Source organism: Pongo abelii, chromosome 14 (assembly GCF_028885655.2).
Source record: "Pongo abelii isolate AG06213 chromosome 14, NHGRI_mPonAbe1-v2.0_pri, whole genome shotgun sequence".
NCBI classification, from domain to species: Eukaryota; Metazoa; Chordata; class Mammalia; order Primates; family Hominidae; genus Pongo; species Pongo abelii.
In genome coordinates this window covers 78922052-78943564 of record NC_071999.2, presented here as the reverse complement: position 1 = coordinate 78943564, position 21513 = coordinate 78922052, and the positions used below count along the sequence as shown (strand labels likewise).

Here is a 21513-nt window from a genome sequence, read left to right as displayed (position 1 = left end):
AATGCTCTCTTCCTCCTGGATGGTCTCTTTCCAGATTCCCCACCCCTACACCCAATTGTGTCCCTTTCCTTAAGTCTGTGTCCTGTGCCCCCGACTGCAATCCTTCCCTTGGGAAATGCAACACTAACCTTCTCCAATAGGAACAGAAGCTTCCGCACTGAAGTCCTTCCTGCATCTAGCAAAATCTAGCAGCACCTCCAGCCCTGACTAGAAAGTCAGATAGCTCTCTTTTGCTAAAGTAGGGAAGTTAGGCCCTCAGATTGTGAGCAAGAATGAATGTGAAGACTCCAAATGTGGTTCAGTGTCCATACCAGAGATCGCTGCAACTGATTTCCTTTCTAGAAATGTCAACAAAGAAGAGACAAGCACACCTCAGCAATAGGAGCCATAATCTTGTTCTCAGAAAAAGCGTGGTCTAAGATCACACTAAGTTAAGGATAACTCTCCTATAAACCTGGCTTTTGTCTTACCCCTTTCAGTAAAATAAGGCTTCATTATTAAGCTAAGAAGTAGTAGGCACTTTCCTATCTCCCTCATCCCTCCCAAATAGTTTATTATGCCAGATAAATAAGCAGGTTAGTAAGTAGGTGGGCAGGTGAACAGATATATCTTCTTTTCTGCTTATGTCTATGGGAAACCAGTCTTTCCCTTTCTTAATCCATGGGTTTTGTTGGGTGGACCAAGTAGATTAACCCTTTTGAACACAATAATGGAGCCAGTGGTTCTCCCTCCATTTCAGTCTCTCCCTGTCTCTCTCTCTCTTCTCTACTAAGATTTTAGGCACAAAGGATCACATAAGCCTGAACTGTCAGGGCCCATCTTTCCAGAATGAGCAGAAAGTCAGTCTGGGAATGAAGCCAGAACAGATGAAAGCACAGATAAAGGATGGAGAGAGAGAGAGAAAGAGAGAGAGAGAGAAAGAGAGCTGATCATTGTTTGATTTTCTAGATCCAGCCATTGAAAAGCCACAAATTCTCTTTTCTGCTATGCCTAATCTGAGTTTGAGCTCTGACACTTGACAAACTTATTACTGGAAAGGGTTATATTCAAATGCTAACCATGCCAACTGTGAGGTCTGTGTTTTCTGCTTTATCTGTATTTTCTTTTTTTTTTTTTACAATGATTATGTTTTACAGTCAAGTGCTGCATAATGATGATGCAATCACCAAGAAACACATATACGATGGTGTTTCCACAAGATTAAAATGGAGCTGAAAAAGTTCTACCACCCAGTGATGTAGCCATCTTAACATCGTGGTGCAACACATTACTCACATGTTTGTGATGATGCTGATGTGAACAAGCCTACTGTGCTGCCAGTCATATGAAAGACTAGCACATGCAATTATGTACAGCATATAATACTTCATAGTGATAACAAAGGACTATGTTATTGGTTTATGTATTCACTATACCATACTTCTTATCATTATTGTAGAGTGTGTTCCTCCTACTTATAAAAAAAAATAGTTACCTATAAAATAGCCTTGGGCAGGCCCGTCAGGAGGTATTCCAGAGGAAGACATTGTCATCATAAGAGATGACAGCCTCATGCATGTTATTGCCCCTAAAACCTTCCAGTTTTTAGAGGCAAGATGTGGAGGTGGAAGACAGTGGTATTAATGATCCTGACATCATCAATCCTGACGTCAGCCTATGCTGATGTGTGTGTTTGTCTTAGCTTTTAACAACAACAACAACTACAACAAAAATGGGTAGAAAATAGATAAAAAGCTTTAAAAATAGGAAAATACTTATAGAATAAGGATATAAAGAAAAAATATTTTCATAGTTTGACAATCTGTTTATGCTTTAAGCTGCGCTTACAAAAAGGTCAAAAAGTTAAAAAAAATTAAGTTTATAAAGTAAAAAAGTTACAGTGAGCAACATTTAACGTATTATTGAAGAAAAAATATTTGTTACAAATTTCATGTAGCCTAAGTTCATAGTGTTTATAAAGTCCACAGTAGGGCCAGTCACAGTGACTCACACCTGTAATCTTAGCACTTTGGGAAGCCAAGGTGGGAGGACACTTGAGGCCAGGAGTTTCAAACCAGCCTGGGCAACATAGCAAGACTCGTCTCTACAAAAAATGTAAAAATTAGCCAGGTGTGGTGGCACACGCCTATATCCCTAACTACTTGGAGGCTGAGGGGTGGGATCACTTGAGCCCAGAGTTTGAGGCTGCAGTCAGCTATGATCGTGTCACTGCACTCCAACCTAGGCTATAAAGTCTCAAAAATAAATTAACAAATAAAAATACAGTCCACAGTAGTTTACAGTAACGTCCTAGGCCTTTACATTCACTCACCACTCATTCACTGATTCACCCAGAAATGCCATATACAGGTGTACTGATATGGTTTGGATTTGTGTCGCCACCTAAATCTCATGTCACATTTTAATCCCCAGTGTTGGGCGTGGGGCATAGTGGGAGACGAATGGATCATGGGGGCAGATTTCCCCATCGCTGTTCTCATGATAGTGAGTGAGTTGTCACGAGATCTCGTTGTTCGAAAGTGTGTGGCACCTCCTGCCTTGCTCTCTTCCTCGTGCTCCAGCATGTAGGTCATGTCTGCTTCCCTTTTGCTTTCCACCATGATTGTAAGTTTCCCGAGGCCTCTCCAGCCATGCTTCCTGAACACCTGTGGAACCGTGAGCCAGTTAAACCTCTTTTCTTTATAAATTACCCAGGCTCAGGTAGTTCTTTCTAGCAATGCAAGAACGGACTAATACATGTGCCATTTATTATCTTTTATACTATGTTTTTACTGTACTTTTTCTATGTTTAGATATGTTAGATACACAACTACTTACCATTATGTTATAGTTGCCTACCAAATTCAGTACAGTAACATGCTATACAGGTTTATAGCCTAGGAGCAAAAGGCTGTGTCATAGAGTGTGAGTGTGAAGTAGGCCATACTATCTAGGTTTGTGTGAGCACATTCTATGATGTGCACAGGATGATGAAATTGCCTGACAATGCATTTCTCAGAACATGTCCCCATTGTTCAGCCATGCATGACTGTACTTGTGTGATAAAAACAACTTACATATAAAAATGATTTAGTAGAGCTGGGGATATTATAGAAATAGGTGACTCAGACCCCAACCTTCTGGATTCCTCTTCCCATGATGAGAAGGCCAGAGACCCCAGGCTTGCATTTAATTCTGGCAGCTGCATACTTACCTGCCTTATCTCTAGATAGCAGTTCCTAGGGCAACGGCCAGGTCTTATTCAATTTTGCAATCCCAGAACCCAGCACCGTACCTGACACAACAATTATCACTCGTTGTGGGTTTGTTGACTCTACGACTTAAAGGAACTCAAGATACTTATAATCTTGTTGGAAAAACAAGAAGCACATGGAGAAGGCCATGTGCATCGTTCAAAGCAACATATCATTGCCAAAATTCACAGTTCTAGCACTTACAAGAAATAGAGTGAAAGAGAAAATCTAATGAGGAGAATTGTCCCCATTTCTTTCCAATGCCATGTCCAAGACCAGTGCCATCTGGTAGAAATATAATGTAAGCCATATATGTAATTTTGCAGATGTGAAGTTCTGGGTGAGGAAGCAACCTCTTGAGCTAAAGACAATCCTGCCTGTGTAGTTTTATATTCTCTAGTAGCCCCATTTTAAGAAGTACAAGAAACAGGTGAAGTTAAGTTTAGTAGTTTATTATATTAAATCCAAAATATCCAAAATATTATCGTTCAACATGTAATTAATGAAAAATATCAAGCTATTTTACTTCCTTTATGTATACTAAGTCTTAGACATCAGGATACGTATTTTATACTCACAGCACATTTCAGTTCGGACCAGCGACATTTCAAATGATCAACAGCCACATGGGGCTAGTGATGCCATTCTGGAGAACAGGTCTATACAATTAAAACTCCCAGAATATGCAGAGTTGAATAATCTGCCCTTCAGTAACCCAACATGACTGCCCCTGAGTGGCCTATTGCGATCCAGACACATACCCCCAACATGCTCACTGCCTCTTCTCCCTAGGAGACCTGGAGTTACAGGACAAATAGCGAGATGCCGATGCCACTCCCAGCTTCCAATACTAGTGCCTGACCCAGAGGGAGGGCTCAATACATTTTAGTTCAATGTTGAACCCTCATTCCCTTTTCTTTCATAAAGAACCTGGTCTCATCAAAACACCAACAGTTCTTCACCCTTTACCATCATTTTTCAGAAGGAAATTCTAAGAAATAGAAGCAAACTACTTCAGGCCAGCTATTGAAGCAGGCTTCATGAAACTGGTCACATCAGCTACTTCAGATCCCCTCTCTGAAGAGAAAGGAGGAGAGAAAAGAAGAAAACAGAAACAGAAGCTCCTGTTCAACACCTCAGAAGTCCACACTGAGTGACACTACTGGCCCAGGCTACCTTCTTTTCTTTTCACCTGTCCTTTAGTTTGGCTGCTGTGATTTTTAAGTATTTGAATTTGAACAAATTAGCTCTGAAGGGAAGGGAGTTTCCACAACATGAAGGGGAAACAAGAAAATTTTATATCCAGTGTGTTTTCCAGCTTCCCATCTTTACACCAAAATAAAGTACTGACACTCACAAAAACTAATCATAATAAGCAAACTAGGAACCTCTGGAGCCCAGACAAAATGAGAAATCAAAAATAAAGATGCATTTTAATAGTCCTAAACTTTTCATTCCAAAACTATTTGAAAATTAGACTTCAGAGGCAAAGTTCCTTTTAAGTAAAGAAACACGATTTCACTGTCAAATGGGAGAATGTAATTCCCTTGTCAAAAATCCCTTTATTTTCACTGAGTGCCATGGATTCAGAGCAGAAAAGAGGGAAAGCTTCCCCCTGACCTCTGCATATGGTGGATGGCATGAAGGGCTATGTCCAAGAATTATTGGCAAAATCTCAGATGCCTTTACTTTAAAAACAAAAAACAAAAAAGATTCATGCTAAGGTTAGAGTCCCTATTTGGAAGATTTCCAGAAAACCGCATATCCAAAAAACATTCACATTATGAACAGCCTCAGTTTTTTTCAGGCCAGATGAAGGAGGCAGCCCTGCCATCTGATTTGCTCCTAAGTGCCCAGTCATCATAGCAGCAGAAACAGACACCTGCCACAGCCTCAGATAACGGCTGGACCCTGTTCTGGTGAATAACCCCAAGCCCAGATCTCTCTTTCAGGTACTCAGAGACTTTCTTGAAAGTACAAAATGCAAGAATCCTACTGTTCATTTATCACTGTCAGTTGGATTCAAACATGGTTGACCGGGAAGTGGAGGAAGAGAAAGAATGAAAGAGAGAGAAGTCGAAGCTGATGTTTCTCATCATAGATCAGAGCTCTGGGCTCTGGACAGAATCCTGAGAGCTCAGCTGCTTACTTCCTCTGGCCACACGCAAGACCATATTTAAATCATTTCAAATTGATGAGATTTTTTTAAGACCTCTAGAGGAGATAACATTCCCTCAGTAAATTATTCCCTCATTCAACAACCCTCAAGAAAATGGACCTTAATTCTATGTGATTTATATGCCTGCCACTGCGGTTTCCAGGCCCTCTATGCTTTCAACACACAGTCACTGAGTTCCTACTAAGTACAAGGCTCATCTTAAGGGGACTCAAAGACAAAAGAGGCAGGCTGCGGGTTCCAGATGATTATGGTTCAGTAGGGAACACTAACCCCGTATACAAACAAGCACACTCTACGGTAGGAAGTGCTAAGCGGAATAAGATCATGGGCTCGGACAGTTCACAGGAGGAACCCTTTGTCCTCAGGGAGGCTGGAGAACAGCTGGCCTCCATCCCTTTGTTTGTCCTGGGTAATCTCTCTCTTCCTCACTTTTTATTTGCTCTTTTTGTGGTTTCTTAAGGTTGTCAACATTTTGAGACATATGGAAGACACCGTGTGAGATGGGAACACATCCTATCTGACAGCAGAATGTTCACAGCCTCAGTGACTAAATGTCGCATACACTGTTTGGGGATGAGTGTGGCTACTGAACGCTGGCCAGCTGCCCCACCTGTTCCAGAACTTTCCTTTCTCACTCTTGCCAAATGTGTGTCCCATCTGCTATGTTAAAACTGAGATCAAAGATCAAAACAAGTATTAAACAGTGTATTTGGGGGCTCACTGCCTGAAAGTTAAATAACATCTCTCCTCTCCCTCTATCTGCTGTCATTCCCTGACCTCACGGGAGTGCAACAGAGTGGTCGCTGGTCACGCAGGACACCAGTGTTCTTACATTATTTGGTGTGCTTGACTTGCTTCCCTAGTCAGTGGGTAGTTGTTTCTTTTCATTTTCTGTCTTCCTTGCTGCGAAACTATGTGGCCCTTAGTAAAAACCTGTTTTGTCAGGAGAAATCAGAAATATGACTCTGAAAAATTAAGGGACTTATCCAAGTTCACACAACTTACGAGGGAGTGGGAATTTGACTTCAGCTTTTCCACTTCTTGGCTTCCTTCCACTGTGTGATGTTTCCTGTGTGCTCATCAGCTCTCCTCAACTATCTTGTGAGCTCCTAACTGTTCTGACATAGGTTCCTGGAGACAAGTCTCACGTTTTTTTTATTTACCCTACCATGTCTTTTGCAGAAAACAAAGTCAACAGATATGGGAGGTGTTGGGGAGAAAGGCATAGAAAGGTAAATACAAGTGCCAGCTCAAGATACAAACCTAAAACTAGCAGGTTTCCTAAGCACATGAATGTCACTTCCTATTTCTCCTGTAATAATCCAAGGGAAAACTAAAGAGTTTCTCTGTTTTACCAACAAACAGCACAGTTGATGGTGCGTGTCAGCACACCAGCCACCTAGCGGAGGAGAAGCCCACTGGGTCTGCCTTCCACCCAGACCCGGACCAAGACCCTATGGATCAGACGAGGCCTCCAGGCAAGGACGGACCACAGAAATCAATAGAACACTTTCAAGACCTGTTCAAATTTCAGACCCAGTGTCAACATTCATGAAGAGTAAGGAGGACCTGTCATCAGCCATAGTTTGTCATTTCTGAATTGAAGGCAGGGTTGGCCAACGTAGAGGAAACTGGCTGCCCTGGCATGCATTTGGTGCCCAAGGCACACATAAAATTGAGGTTTTTGTTTGTTTGGTTGGTTTTTTTTTGTTTTTGTTTTTGTTTTTTTTAGACAGAGTCTCTCTCTGTTGCCCAGGCTGGAGTGCAGTGGCACTATCTCGGCTCACTGCAAGCTCTGGCTCACTGCAATTCCAGCATTTTGGGAGGCTGAGGCGGGCGGATCACCTGAGGTCGGGAGTTGGAGACCAGCCTGGCCAACATGGTGAAATCCCCTCTCTAAAAACACAAAAATTAGCCAGACGTGGGGGCACATGCCTGTAATCCCAGCTACTCGGGAGGCTGAGGCACAAGAATCGCTTGAACCCAGGAGGCGGAGGTTACAGTGAGTCAAGATCGCGCCACTGCACTCCAGCCTGGGCGACAGAGAGAGACTCTCTTTCAATTAAAAAAAAAAAAAAAAGAAAAGAAAAGGAAAAAAAGAGGAAAAGAAAAAATGAAAGTGTGTTATATAAAATAATACTAATCTGGAACTAAAATTTCAAATTGTTTCAACAGTATCTGGAAATCAATGAGGTGTGTTAAATTTCTCATTTAACTCAGGGAAAATTCATACTTTTTCATTCTTAATGTTGACTAAAAACTAGTTTTACATATATATTTTAAGTTGACCCTAACCATAAAAGATAGAAATGGAATGTATAACTTCAAATCACCAGAGGGGAAAAAAGGAACAAAGTTTGATGCAACAGTGTGGTAAAACTTTTTGAAATAATACATGACAAACAATTTTTGTAAAAGCTGATCTGATATTTTGACTCTCACTTATATTCATTTGTATTAAATTTGACAACATATATAGCTTTCATCATTTTTGTGGGATTTTTTATGTAAGATAAGGCATAATATTAAAATATTTTCAAATGAAATGAGACAAGGCATTTAAAATAGTAGACTATCAAAAGGTTTCTTCAAAGAGAGTATGGCTTCCTTGTATTTAAATTCATGTAATTTGGAAGGAGAGATGAGAGGTGAGTTGACACAGAGGATTGACAACAGATGCTAGAGTTCTTCAAAGGGGGAAAAAGAGTCTTGGGAATATACCTACATGGAACACTGGGTGTAAACTGAGGTCTTAAAATTATGCCTTGATGGAAGGCAGGACTTACCTAGAGAACTAAATTCTCAGTATAAGAAATAACAAGATTTGGCCAGGTACAGTGGCTCACACCTGTAATCCCAACACTTTGGGAAGCTGAGGCAGATGGATCATTTGAGGTCAGGAGTTGGAGACCAACCTGGTCAAACTGGTGAAACCCTGTCTCTACTAAAAAATTAATCGGGCAGTTCTGGCGCATGCATGTAATCCTAGCTACTCGGGAGGCTGCATGAGAATCGCTTGAACCCAGGAGGCGGAGGTTGCAGTGAGCTAAGATCGCACCACTGCACTCCATCCTGAGTGACAGAGCAAGACTTCCTCTCAGGAAACGAAAGGAGAGGAGAGGAGAGGGGAGGGGAGTGGAGGGGACCAGAGGGAAAATGGCACTAAAAGGGGTGGGGATTGAGGAATGGAGAATAAAGGAGTATTACAAACCAGGCAGCTTGCTGAAAAAAGTACAGTGAGAAAGAAGCTCTTAAGGACCAAAAATTTGTGAGAGCTGCAATATTATCTACTTCTTCTTCTTCTTCTTCTTTTTTTTTTTTTTTTTGAGATGGAGTCTCGCTCTCGCTCAGGCTGGAGTACAGTGGCACTGTTTCGGCTCATTGCAAGCTCTGCCTCCCAGGTTCAAGTGATTCTCATGCCTCAGCCTCCTGAGTAGCTGAGACTACAGGCACCCGCCACCACACCAGGCTAATTTTTGTATTTTTAGTAGAGGCAGGGTTTTGCCATGTTGACCAGGCTGCTCTCAAACTCCTGACCTCAGGTGATCTGCCTGCCTCGGCCTCCCAAGGTGCTGGGACTACAGGTGCGAGCCACCGTGCCCAGCCATTTTTTACTTTATTTTAATGATGCTATAATTTAAATTTCTTTTAGTTAAACAATTCCATTGCCCCAAAACTTCAGTGAATGTCTGCTATACACACAGCCTGCGAATGTGGACAGGAAGGACTTGGACGATGTTCTGTGTGGGGTGCACAGTGCATAAAAGGAACAGCACACAGATGTGAGTAAACCATGAACTGCACTAATCCACAGAAGCAGGACCCCGGGGCCAGAAGAAGCCAGGAGAAATGGAGGTGCCCTGTCCCCTCGATGACTTGAGATATTCAGAAAGACTGAGTCTCTCACTGCACATGGGACAAGGTATTTGAGCCAAATCTCAAAAGACCAGTTGGCCCTAAGTGATATTTTGGATACAGATAATGTATATTCTCTCATCAAGACAACTGGAGGTCACACTTGGAAATCCAAAACTTGAATTTTAGAGGTATTCCATAACAATAGCAAAATTGATATTAGCAAATAAAATATAATGGCTCAGAACACATAATAAATGAAAAAAAGAAATTATTTAAAAAGTGTATATGAGTTTATATAACAAAATTAATTTATAAAGAATAGCAAAGAATCATATATTTCTAAATAACTATAAAGTACTAAGTCCTCAACTCAGAAAAGCAAAAGAATATTAATGCTAAAAGTTTCAAGTTATGCTTAGGAATAAAAAGCCTTTCTAATTAAGAAATAAAATATCTCCTTTTCGAAATAAGCCTAAAACAAGCATTGTAAATCTAAAATATAGATGAGAACAACTTAAACATTAGATGAAAAGAAAAGAAAATCATGTACAGGTTATACCTGATAAAATAGTGGCTCATTTTTAATTTCCTGGTAAAGGAAATGAATGAGTCAAAAGAATAGAAATTTCTGGTTAATGAGAGATCAAAGCTGAATGTGATCCAACCAGCAAAAGAAGAAAAGAAAACATTGAGAAAGATCATGAACAATAGATTCTGAAATCAGAACAGGTCTTTTAGAAAGCCTTGAGCCACAATGTGATAAGGACAAAATAGAAAAGGAAGAAGGAAGAGAGAATAATCCAGGGAATCCTTCCTGATGACTCAAGTAATGATCTGTAACCATTTCAAGATTCCAAATCCTCATGAGCAACAGGCTCTCTGGAATAGCTGAAGGGAGAAGATTCTCCCACCTCCACAAACTAAAAGCTCCAGAGGATCTCCCTTTCCATTGACATGGTGAATCCCTGTATAACTCCATCTAGCCTGTGAGCCCCAGGAGGCTGGAGAGGAAAGCCGTTCCCTTCTTGAGTGGCAACCTATCAGCTTCAGAGTGTGGTCGTCCATATTCACCCTTGCTTCTAACACCACTGACTGACTGTTTTATATGTGTCAAGTTTGTCTGTTGAGGAACTGTGTTCAAGCCCATGATTTTTCTATACCACTGCATCAAATTCAGTATGAAACATACCATGCATAGTCAATAAATACTAAGAGACAGCTTTTTAAATGTTTGGAATATTTTTCCTAATTATTTCCTCCTACTTGGGGTCAGAAAACTAAACAAAGTCATTTGTTTTCTCTTGGACATGTTTAAAGATGTCCACTCATCCTTCCACCTTTCTGGGCCTTGAGTCCTCATTTATATACTAAGGAAACTTGACTAGGGACCTCTAATGTTATCCTCCAGCTCCAGCCTTCTGGGACTGCCTCAGCCTAAGCACGCAATGGCATCTTTCCCACGACATGTTCCTCCAATTCCCTATTTCCAGTCAGAAGCAAGAGAGGAGTGGGAGAGAGGCCTGGGTAGGTAACACAGCAGAGAATTTGTACCTTGGAGAATCAGGAGTCAGCAGAGTTCTGATCTTGACCTCCCCTTCTTCTTTCTTTCCTCCTGCTTTGCTCACCCCTCTGAATTGGCATTTACACATTTGATCCTCTCTGGGTCCAGTTCCTTTTTATTTTTTGGTTAGTAGCTCCAATAGAGGCCTGCAACAAACCAAGGAAAGGCTTATTGAAAGAGAAACAGATTCCCTTAGATGTACCATGAGGGATGGTTACATTTGGGGCATTCCAATTCAACTAAATGACCCACCTGGAAAAGAAACACTTCCACACTTGACCAGACACCCTCCCAATATATGTGTGTGTGTGTGTGTGTGTGTGTGTGTGTGTGTGTTTTAGATGGACTTTTGCTCTTGTTGCGCAGACTGGAGCACAATGGCATGATCTCAGCTCACTGCAACCTCCGCCTCCCAGGTTCAAACTAGTCTCCTGCCTCAGCCTCCCAAGTATCTGGGATTACAGTCATGTGCCACTACACCTGGCTAATTTTGTAGTTTTAGTAGAGATGGGGTTTCACCATGTTGATCAGGCTGGTCTTGAACTCCTGATCTCAGGTGATCCACCTGCCTAGCCCTCCTGAAGTGCTGAGATTACAGGCGTGAACCACCGTGCCCAGCCCCAAAACGTCTTAAAGACTTAAAGAGACAGTTCTGCCAGCTCACTATTTACTGGTCAGTGTCCATGTGCATTTCCAATGGTCTGTCATTAAAGACACTGGATCAAAAATCCCCGTCACCCACCACTGTCAGCTCAAGCCAGCCTACAATTATTTCCAGTAGCTGGCTGTGACTTAAAACTCTGGTTAGAAGAAAGGCGAGACATCACTTAAATGCAATTCTTGTGTTATCTGTGGAATTCAGTTTTTCATGCATACTCCTATCTTCCATCATCAAAGCATCCCTTAAAGGCCCATTTGGTTCTGTATCAAGACCAACACTAAGATTTACCTAGAAATTTTTCAGGTTAGCTTTGAGACTCACACATTCAGAAGACCTGAGGCTTGAAAATGACAGGACTGTAGGTGATACTAGAAGTGAGACAGGCTTCAAGCCATTCAGGTCAATACCGTACAATACTGTGGTGGTGACACCCTATTTAGTTGCAGTGAAGCCATTCCAAGAGGCCATTAATTGATCCCAATGGACACCTAATAGACTCTTAAAATAGAAGACTGTACTTAAGTGGAGATAGGAACATGCTAATTACATAACTCTTTTATTCAAGGTAGTCTTTGGATTTGGCCTCTAATTCTGATTCCTTCCCTGCCATCTCTACTAGAAAGTTGTAAGAAGTGAATCTCCATTCCACATTATAAAATGATTTTAGGTTGATACATAGGGACATTTTATCATTTATTTCAGGCATTGACATACGTTTAGTGTTTTTGCTTTGTGAAGATGTAACAAAATAATTTCTAAAGACAAGAATGTCAGCACAATAGATAGGTTTGTTTCTAGGATATATCAGATGCTCTCTAAATGTGATCACTTCCTTTCAAAATGAAGCGCAGTAATTGCCTCCAAGGAACGATAAAGCCAAATGTCATTTTTTCTTATGTCAGTCTGCTGTAGTATCACCCAGTCTAGTAACACTTTATCTCCAACGGGAGAGAATTTTAAGGTTTGCTGTGACAGCTAAACAAAAAATCAAAACTACTGTGAGAACTCCAAAGAGCCTTCTTCAACAAAACTAATCAAACCACATTGTGTGCTTAATTATTTCTATTGTATCTTCAGACTGAAGAACTATAGGAGGGTTTTGTTTTGTTTTCCCCAATTTGCATTAGGATTTTGATGTATGGTCTTCTGTTGCTTTTAATAAAATCATGCTACTCCATTTAAGAAATATTTGCCATGAAATAAGTGTTTCAGTATGCTTTTGTTTTTTCAAATCTGAAAGGTCTACTCCATGATTCCCATTGTTCATACCCTTGGAATAAATTACTACAATACAATCAGACCACATAGGGAGAAAAGTTAGCTCCCGATTACAAAAGGCATCAGTCCAAGAGGTAAAGTATTAATCAAACCTACTTTCGAACAATCCCATTCTCCTCATTAGAATGCATGCTCCCATCAGGCCACATTAAAACAGCATTTTCATCAGTCACCGGCTCTTTATTTTGTTTCTGCTGAAATTTGGGGTCCCTACAGTTAAAGTGAGTGGCTAACCTTACACCATTCTCCAGTGTCTCCCTGATAGCTTTATCTGGCTATTATAATTTGTCATTGTCAAACCATTTAGGCCTTTGGCTTTGGTCTTATTTTTCCTGCAGGTGTCAAAAATGCAAAACCACAATTTATAAAACACAAGATGACAGAATCCCATTTGCACTGGCTTCAAAATGCCAGAAGGTAACTTTATTTAAAATATCACAACCTCCTCTCCAAACTAGTTGCATGAGTTCCAGGGTGGTCTGAAGAGTTGATTCAAAAAATAAATGCCACTGCAGCAACTTACAATTCCTAAGGCCAAACATCCAGATGTGTCAATAATCTGTGTAAATTAGAAACAGATGTAAGCCCTTGTTGAAAAATAAATATAATAGAATTATTTCCTTTGCCTCCTTATGCTTTCACACACTTGAATTTATTTCTTTCACATTTTTTAGTTGGTTCAGTATTAAAAACAAAAATTATTTCTCTTTTCCACATGGGGTGTAGCTATGTATAAAGTTCCCCAGAAAAAGAAAAGAACAGTTAATTTTGTGCCTTATTTCATGCCCAGTGAAGCTAATCCAAGCACAGAGGCTTTCTGCAGTTAGTCGGTGATTACAATCCGACCAAATCTTCTTGGCTGTATTCTAGATCACTGTCGCCATGTAAAGTAATTGCCATCATCAAATCCACTCTTTGTTCCCATAAGGTTGCCCCCATTATAAGATAAAATAAACATTTTAAATATGGTAGAACTACATTTCTGACAACTTCTACTTACTTTCATTTGATGTAACAATAGAGTTGTTGTTTAGAGTTAACAAAGGATTTTTTTTTTTAGCTTTTTTTTTTTTTTTTGCTTTTTTTAACATCCTTTTACAGGCGTGACCTTGTTTCTTAAATCCCATTTGTGTATGATAGGTGGAGATGAGGGATATGTGTGTGTTACTGGAAGCTTTTGAGAAGAGATCAATGGTTGTCAGTAGACAAAGAGCTGCAAGATAGACATCAGAGGTTTACTTTTCCTTAAAGCATAAATACCACAACCAACTGCACAAAGTCATTTATTACCCATGGATATCAATTAGAAAAGTTCTAGTGACTACAAGTTCTCAAATGCTGGGGCCCCTGGAGCCTTTTGTCCCTATCATAGTGGAATACAGGGAGGCAGATTCAGCTATTTAAGTGACCTCTGAAAAATTGCTTTAAAGAAAATGAGGCAGCTCCACATTCATCTCCTGACTCTCAAACACCATTCAAAATAGTAATAATGATAGTAACCTTCTTGCCAGAAGTATAGCTCTGTAGAATTATGAGATCAGTGAGTTTTAATTCTTCAGTAATCTGAATTTTCTCTAATTGTTGCCTTGATAACCCAGCCATCTCTCGAAGCAGTGTCATGTTATAGTATTGATTAGTAGTGTCCAGAGCTAAATTATCTTAACAAAAAGGCAACATTTACATTTTGGCTTCTGAAAATTTTGATCCTTGCTAAAATGAAATAAGCAAGGTTTGCCTTCAATACAATCTACTGCTTTCCTTCCTACTGCATTATGATAAAGACTTCTAAATCTTATCTGATTAGCATTACCCTTATTTCCTTACTAGCAGAACCACTGGGAGAGGGAGGCAGGTGCCCAGTCCAGAAAACTACCTTTCTTAGCCCTTTCGCAGACAGGCATGCGATGTGGTGGCACGTCAGGGGACACTCTATAAAGGAGACTGCCTTAATCAGCAGATCCCCTTCGCTCATGCCCTTCTTCCTCTTTTTTCTTCTTAAGTCATGGTTGTGATTGCCGGAGCTGCAACAACCATTTTGTAAGCCTGAGGATGAGAGCAGAGAGCCTGATTCCTGATGACATCAGGGAGCTGCCATATAACAGACCAGCTTGCCTACATCTGGACTTAAATGAGATCAACATAAACCCTCATCTTGTGGAAGACACTATTTCACAGTCCCTATTAGCAGCTGCAGAATATAACTTCTGATACATTCTCTAAGAAGTTTTTGCCCCAAGCCCTGCCTGAGCTCCCTACTCTGGGACACTCACCTCTCAGTCCATCACTTACTATCACCTTTCAGAAAATGATTGTTTTCCCTCTATGCCTCAGGCCTTCTCTCTGCCAAACTCCACGCTAGTGAAAGAAAATTGTTTTCATCCTCTCAAAGATGGCTTTGGTACTTCAACTATTTTTATTTATCTTGGAATGTATTTATAAGCCACCACCTTTTCAAAAAATTTACATAAGGAAGTTTATCACCTAGCTAATCTGATTATTTAATATGCATTATTGGGGTAATAGAAGAGGTCATGGTAGAAAATAAATGAGAAAGTAAAATATAGAGACAGTTGTATTATATCCATGATAGCTAACGAAATAGAAATGGAATTCTTTCCTACCCAAATACCCTTATGTAAACAAACAGGCAATCTTTTTAAGCTTTTAAAAAAACAGTTGGTGAAGATGATTTAACTAGAGTGAGATTAAATAACCACAGCAAATTAAAATGTGAGCTATCATCAATTTTTTTTTCAGGGGCCCAAATGCAGCAAATTAAATGAAGTTTAGAAACATTCTTCTCAAAAACATGGGCTTCTTCTTTCGAAAACTCATTCCTTGCTGAAGTGGCTACTTCATTTGCTCTGTTTATTGTCATTACACTATCAGCAAGTTGGACCAAAGGCACTTACAAACATGTGTGATTGTTTGGGTTAAACTGCAGCTGCTCGTGAGGCTGTTCATACTGACCCCATCTGGAAGGCTGGCTACCGAAGCAGCCCTCTTTCCCTGACTATTCTACTTTCAAAGACTATTCTCCTTGCAAAGACAATGTACACTTATCTTTTGCACCTGAGCTTGCTGAGAAGGACGTGGAGACACTGCTTTTCTGCAACCCACCTCCTTGGAGCTGTTCCCAGCTTATTCTTCTTGCCTGATTAAAGCTTAAAGCAAACTGAGAACTGGGCTCCAAATGTTGCTTTCCTATTTCCCTTGCAACTCTGTAAACTGGGCTTCTGTCTTTAAAACCTGTAAGTTCTTCCCTTCTTCTTCCTCCACTAGGATCTGATAATCAGTAGGAAAAGGAGGAGAGACAGGAGTGGGGGACAAGATGGGAGAAACAAACTGTGCCTGAAGAACAAAGTTGTTACTCTTGGGTAAGAAGGATTGCATCCAAAAGCAGTGACTCACTGCGCTGAGGGACATTGTCTTGCCTAATAAGTAAAGGCATGTGGCCAAATACACATCTGCCCACAGGTAAGGAATTTAATTCTTCCCAGGACTGCAGATACCATGCGCTTTCCATGCAAACATACAGCTTTGCTTCTGCACATTTGCATGGCAATGATTTCTAGATTTCCATTCCACTCCACCTCTCGGCTGTCATTTCACAAAACAAGCGAGGAAATGGCCATGTGCTTAGGAAACTCAGAAGCTGATGGTTTAAGGAAATCAGCTGCGCCACAGCCTCCTCTCTGAAAACTTATAATTTTTGTTGGGAAATTCTGATCAACTTTGTTATGTTGTATCTTTAGTTTCTCTCATGAAAAAAATGCCTGAAATATGTGTACTCTGATTTTTTGAGGTGTTTTAATGTATCAAAAGGGGCATTTGGTTATAATTATCAATGCTATTTCGGTTTTAATTTAAAGGACCTTATCACAACTTTATTAGTTATGTACTATAAACACTATCTCCACCTCTGCCATTTAATGGAGAATTTTTGATTGATGACTCTCAGATCTCTATCTCCATCCCAGATCACTTTCCTGAGACTCATATGTACCAACAAGAGATGTAGTACAGTGATTAAATGAAAAATTTCAAAAGGCAGACTACTTATGAAGCCCAGCTCCTCCGTTGACTGCTTATGAAGCCCAGCTCCTCCATTTACTATGACTTTGGATAAATCACTTAATCTCTCTGCCTCAGTTTCTAAATCTATAAAATAGGAATAAGACTATATTGTATTAATTCTAAGAGGGACATTTTAACATCTTTGAATCAAGATGTATCTTACAATGGATGGTACCTTAGATTTGATGAAATAAACTAACAATAGCTGTCAGGGTGGTTGTGGGGATTAAACTGATTAAAATATATAATTTATGACAATATTTGGTGTACACTGAGCTTTCAATAAATGTTAAGCCAGTATTATTGCATTAATGGGCATATCATTTTCCATTTTCAGGCATCTCAAACTTATCTTTCCTTCAAAGATGATTCCCGTATATTTCTTATTTTGTTTAATGCTAGTCACACAAGTCAGAAACATAAAAATCATCCCTGGCCAGTCCTCTCTTTAAGCCTCCACATTCAATCACTTAACAAGCTCTCTTAATTTTACAGTCTAAACATCTCCCATCTTTCCTCTTCTTGCCATGCCCACTGCCACTGCAGTCATCATCTCTGACCTGGAACACGGCAGCCTGCCGTCCAAACTCCACTTGGCCTTTAGAGTCATCTTTCTGACAGGGGAATCACATTCTAACTCTCACTGTCTCCAACTTTTCAGTGCCTCCCCAGCGCCACCAGGATGAAGTTCACTCCTTGCTGGGGCACCAGAGTCTTGGGTTGTGAAGCTTCCAGACCTTGATTGGCCTCACCCTGGGCCACAAGACTTCCTCGCCTGATGCTCCATCCTCACATGTCACTTGCCACTCCCTGAACACTCATGAGGCTCTGATGTCTCTGGGCTCTTCCCTCTGCCTAAAGTGGTCATTCCCCTTTGATCCACTTGTGTATATCCTTCAAGACTCAGAAAGCCATGATTATCTTTCTCCTTTCCCCTTCCTCTCCTAGATAATTTTTTTTTTTTTTTTTTTTTGAGACTGAGTCTCATTCTGTCACCCAGATTGGAGTGCAGTAGCGTGATCTTGGCTCACTGCAACCTCTGCCTCCCAGGTTCAAGCGATTCTCCTGCCTCAGCCTCCCGAGTAACTGGAACTACAGGCTCACGCCACCATGCCTGGCTAATTCTTTGTATTTTTAGTAGAGACAGGGTTTCACAATGTTGGCCAGGGTGGTCTCAAATTCCTGACCTCAGGTGATCTGCCCGTTTCAGCCTCCCAAAGTGCTGGGATTACAGGCATGAGCCACCATGCCTGGCTCCTCTCCTAGATACTTCTATAGGCCCTTCTAGGTGCTCCCATGTCACTTTGTTTTTATTTCTACTCCATTTTTCTAATTCCCAATCAATGTATATCCCTTACTTGACAGCAAATCCTTTAAGATCATATTTCTTTATCTTTAGCCATTTCCTGTCACACAGCAACCAACACATGATTGTTAAATGAATGAAAGAATAAAAGTAACAATGTACATGGTATTCTATGACAATATATTGAGAAAAATATGTTGAGAAAAATCAAGAGAGAATAACATAAGAAAAAAAATCCATTTAAACCTTTTGTGTTAGCCGCAACAATCAGTTCTTTTTCTTGAAATATGCCTTCTTCTCATTTTCCTTTCCTAGGAAGTGCCATCACTCTGATAAACAATCCATGCTATAATGCCTTCAGGCCAGGGTACTGATGCTCTGTTTTTCAAATATTGACACCAGCATGCTATATGGGCACCTGGTACATGATTATTGTTCTCAGTCCTATTGCAGGACATCTTTTAGTGCAAGGCCCTGTTTTTACTGAAAAGTTGACAAACTATCAAAATGCTGTTAAGAATAAAAATTGCACATGTGGTAATGATAGAACAATGGAAAATGTGGACAAACATCCTCTGATGTAGCACATTCTCTGATGTAGATTGCTTCTTAAATGACTGTCACTTACTGGGAAAGGCAACTGCATAAACACTCTTACAGACTTCAACACCATGCCACCCCACCCGAACCCTGTAGATGCTCACAGTTAAATCTGTGATAATACAACAAAAACAGTGTGCTGGGAAAGTTCATTTGTTAGTTACATGTAGAGATTATTTTGTGGTATGGAAAAAACACAAAGGGCACTAAGTATTTGACTCCTCTTTACCCAGATGTCATGATGATGCATTTCAGTTAACAGGTTGGCCCAAGGTTGTACCAACAACGTGTTGGACCGAAGTCTCCTCACCAAAAACTTGCTTAGCACTTATTGGCCAAAGGCTGTTAGTGACATAACAGAAAGTGCCAATGGTTTCAAATTATTGACACTTTCCTTGCATAGACCCAGAGCTCATGTGCAGTAGTAGAAAATCATATTCCGCATTTAAAAATCAGCAGATATATAATATACTCTTTTTGGTTGAAAGGGGAAAAAAAGATTAGAGACTTAATGTACCTTGTAGATGCAGTCTTATCAGACCTTCACTTTGTGTGTACATTCTTTTGATTGAGCACAGGACAATGACAGATAGGGGGTGGAAGTGGTTGCAAGATGGTTCTTAGGAAAAGAAAGGTAGATATTTCAATCCCTGTAGTTACTATCTAAGTAACAACATTTGGCTGTAGTTGCCCTGATTACTTTACAAACTGTGTATCTTATCGCCCAGTCCCACACCGGGGGAGATAATTAAAGGAGAGCCTCCTTATGGTATCATCCTCTAGGTCCCTACCTCAGAACTGCATTCTCAGCAAAGCAATGTTGTAACCAAGTCCCTATGGCAATTCCAGCACTCAGCCCCACCCCCTGGAAAGAATCCAAGACAGAACCACCTCCTATAATATCCCATTCTGCTGTAAGTACGGTACTTTACGGTACTTTAAGTTGTACTAATCACATTAAAGATGTAAGATTCCATTTATATTCAATGTAATTTTCATCAAGTTGGAGGAAAAAAAGTTTTGCCTGAAAAAAAGATGTTGAACCAGTTCTTACAACCTCTATGTTACTTGCTATAGTATTACAATGTTTCCCTTTCTTTTTTTTTTTTTGAGACAGAATCTGGCTCTGTCACCAGGATGGAATGCTGTGGCACCATCTCGGCTCACTGCAACCTCTGACTCCCTGGTTCAAGTGATTCTGCTGCCTCAGCCCCCATTCTTTGACATATAGGAGAATGACTCTTCCCCACCTAGTGAAATTAAACATAGCCATTTGACTTGTGCTGGCCTATGAAGTGTGAAGTGAAAGTGACAGGTGTTATTTCTGAGCCGAGGCATCTAGAGTCCAGGTGAGGTTCTCTGTGCTGGTTCCCTTGCCGCAGTGATGGTAAATACAGATGCTGAGACACAGGTGCCCCAAGATCACAGGGCCCGGAAGGTGGAGCCACCGCATGGTGGGTCATCTAAATCTAAAATGGACTTGGACTGACATTTTGGGCCGATTAAAAAAAAAATACAAAAAAAAAAATGGACGTGGTGTGACAAAGAAATTTTGTATTGTTACCATAGCATAAACTAACCTATGAGGATAATACAGGAACTTTGGACCTTGGAAAATGGAATTTGCTTTTATAGCCTCTACGTTAGTCATCAATAAAATTCTAAAGGTTTCAAGGTTACGTAACTCCCTGAGAGAAGTTTATACCCTGTTTCACCGAATAAAAATCAGAACGTAGTATTTCCATCGAAATTGAGTTACTAGAATATACCAAAATCCCTTGCCATAGTTCATAATTTTCACTCTAATTAAAGTTCTATATGTTGTGACAAGAAAATTGAGCTGCTGCCTAGTGTGATTGCAATTATGAAGGAAGTTTAAAGTGATAATTAATTGAAATCACAGTGCCAACTTAAAATTACCAGTTTGGCCTCTGAGTCATTAAAACCAAAATTGTAAGCATTTTATGCAAAAAATGCATTGGGCTAATTACTTAACAAATTATTTAATATCCATCATAATATTCCAAGAATATGGGGAAAATATTTTTGATCTACAAATACAAAAAGTGGTTATCTTAAGAGTTGTGTGCTTCCGGCTGGGCGCGGTGTTCATGTCTGTAATCCCAGCACTTTGGGAGGCCTATGCGGGCGGATCACGAGGTCAGGAGATCGAGACCATCCTGGCTAAAACAGTGAAACCCCGTCTCTACTAAAAAAATACAAAAATTAGCCGGGCGTGGTGGCGGGCGCCTTGTAGTCCCAGCTACTTAGGAGGTTGAGGCAGAAGAATGGTGTGAACCCAGGGGGCGGAGCTTGCAGTGAGCCAAGATCAGGCCACTGCACTCCAGCCTGGGTGACAGAGCAAGATTCTGCCTCAAAAAAAAAAAAAAAAAGTTGTGTGCTTCCATGGCCCTAAACAAATTAAGTCATCTGAAAAATATTGCAATCAATGTGGAAATTTTAGGCCTCTGAAAATAAGTGATAATGAGGTGATCCCCCATCCTTTGTGGAATCTAAAGTTTACATGAATAGAATCTTTTTTGAGACAGAGTTTTGCTCTTATTGCCCAGGCTGGAGTGTAGTGGGGCGATCTCGGCTCACTGTAACCTTCGCCTTCCGGGTTCCAGCAATTCTCCTGCCTCAGCCTCCCGAGTAGCTAGGATTACAGGCATGCACCACCATACCCAGCTAATTTTTTTTTTATTTTTAGTAGAGATGGGGTTTCACCAGGTTGGCCAGGCTGGTCTTGAACTCCTGACC

The 21513-nt window shown here is 40.5% G+C and overlaps 1 long non-coding RNA gene across 1 annotated transcript in view; it reads left to right on the top strand.

Moving 5' to 3' along the window:
- The window catches only part of LOC129049685 (uncharacterized), a 39064-nt gene extending 18626 nt beyond the window's left edge, over positions 1-20438 (top strand). Inside the window, exons 2-3 of the long non-coding RNA XR_008512934.2 lie at positions 19537-19667; positions 19871-20438. This is a non-coding gene — a long non-coding RNA (uncharacterized LOC129049685). The remainder of the gene's footprint in view (positions 1-19536; positions 19668-19870) is intronic.
- Positions 20439-21513: the final 1075 nt, after the last annotated feature.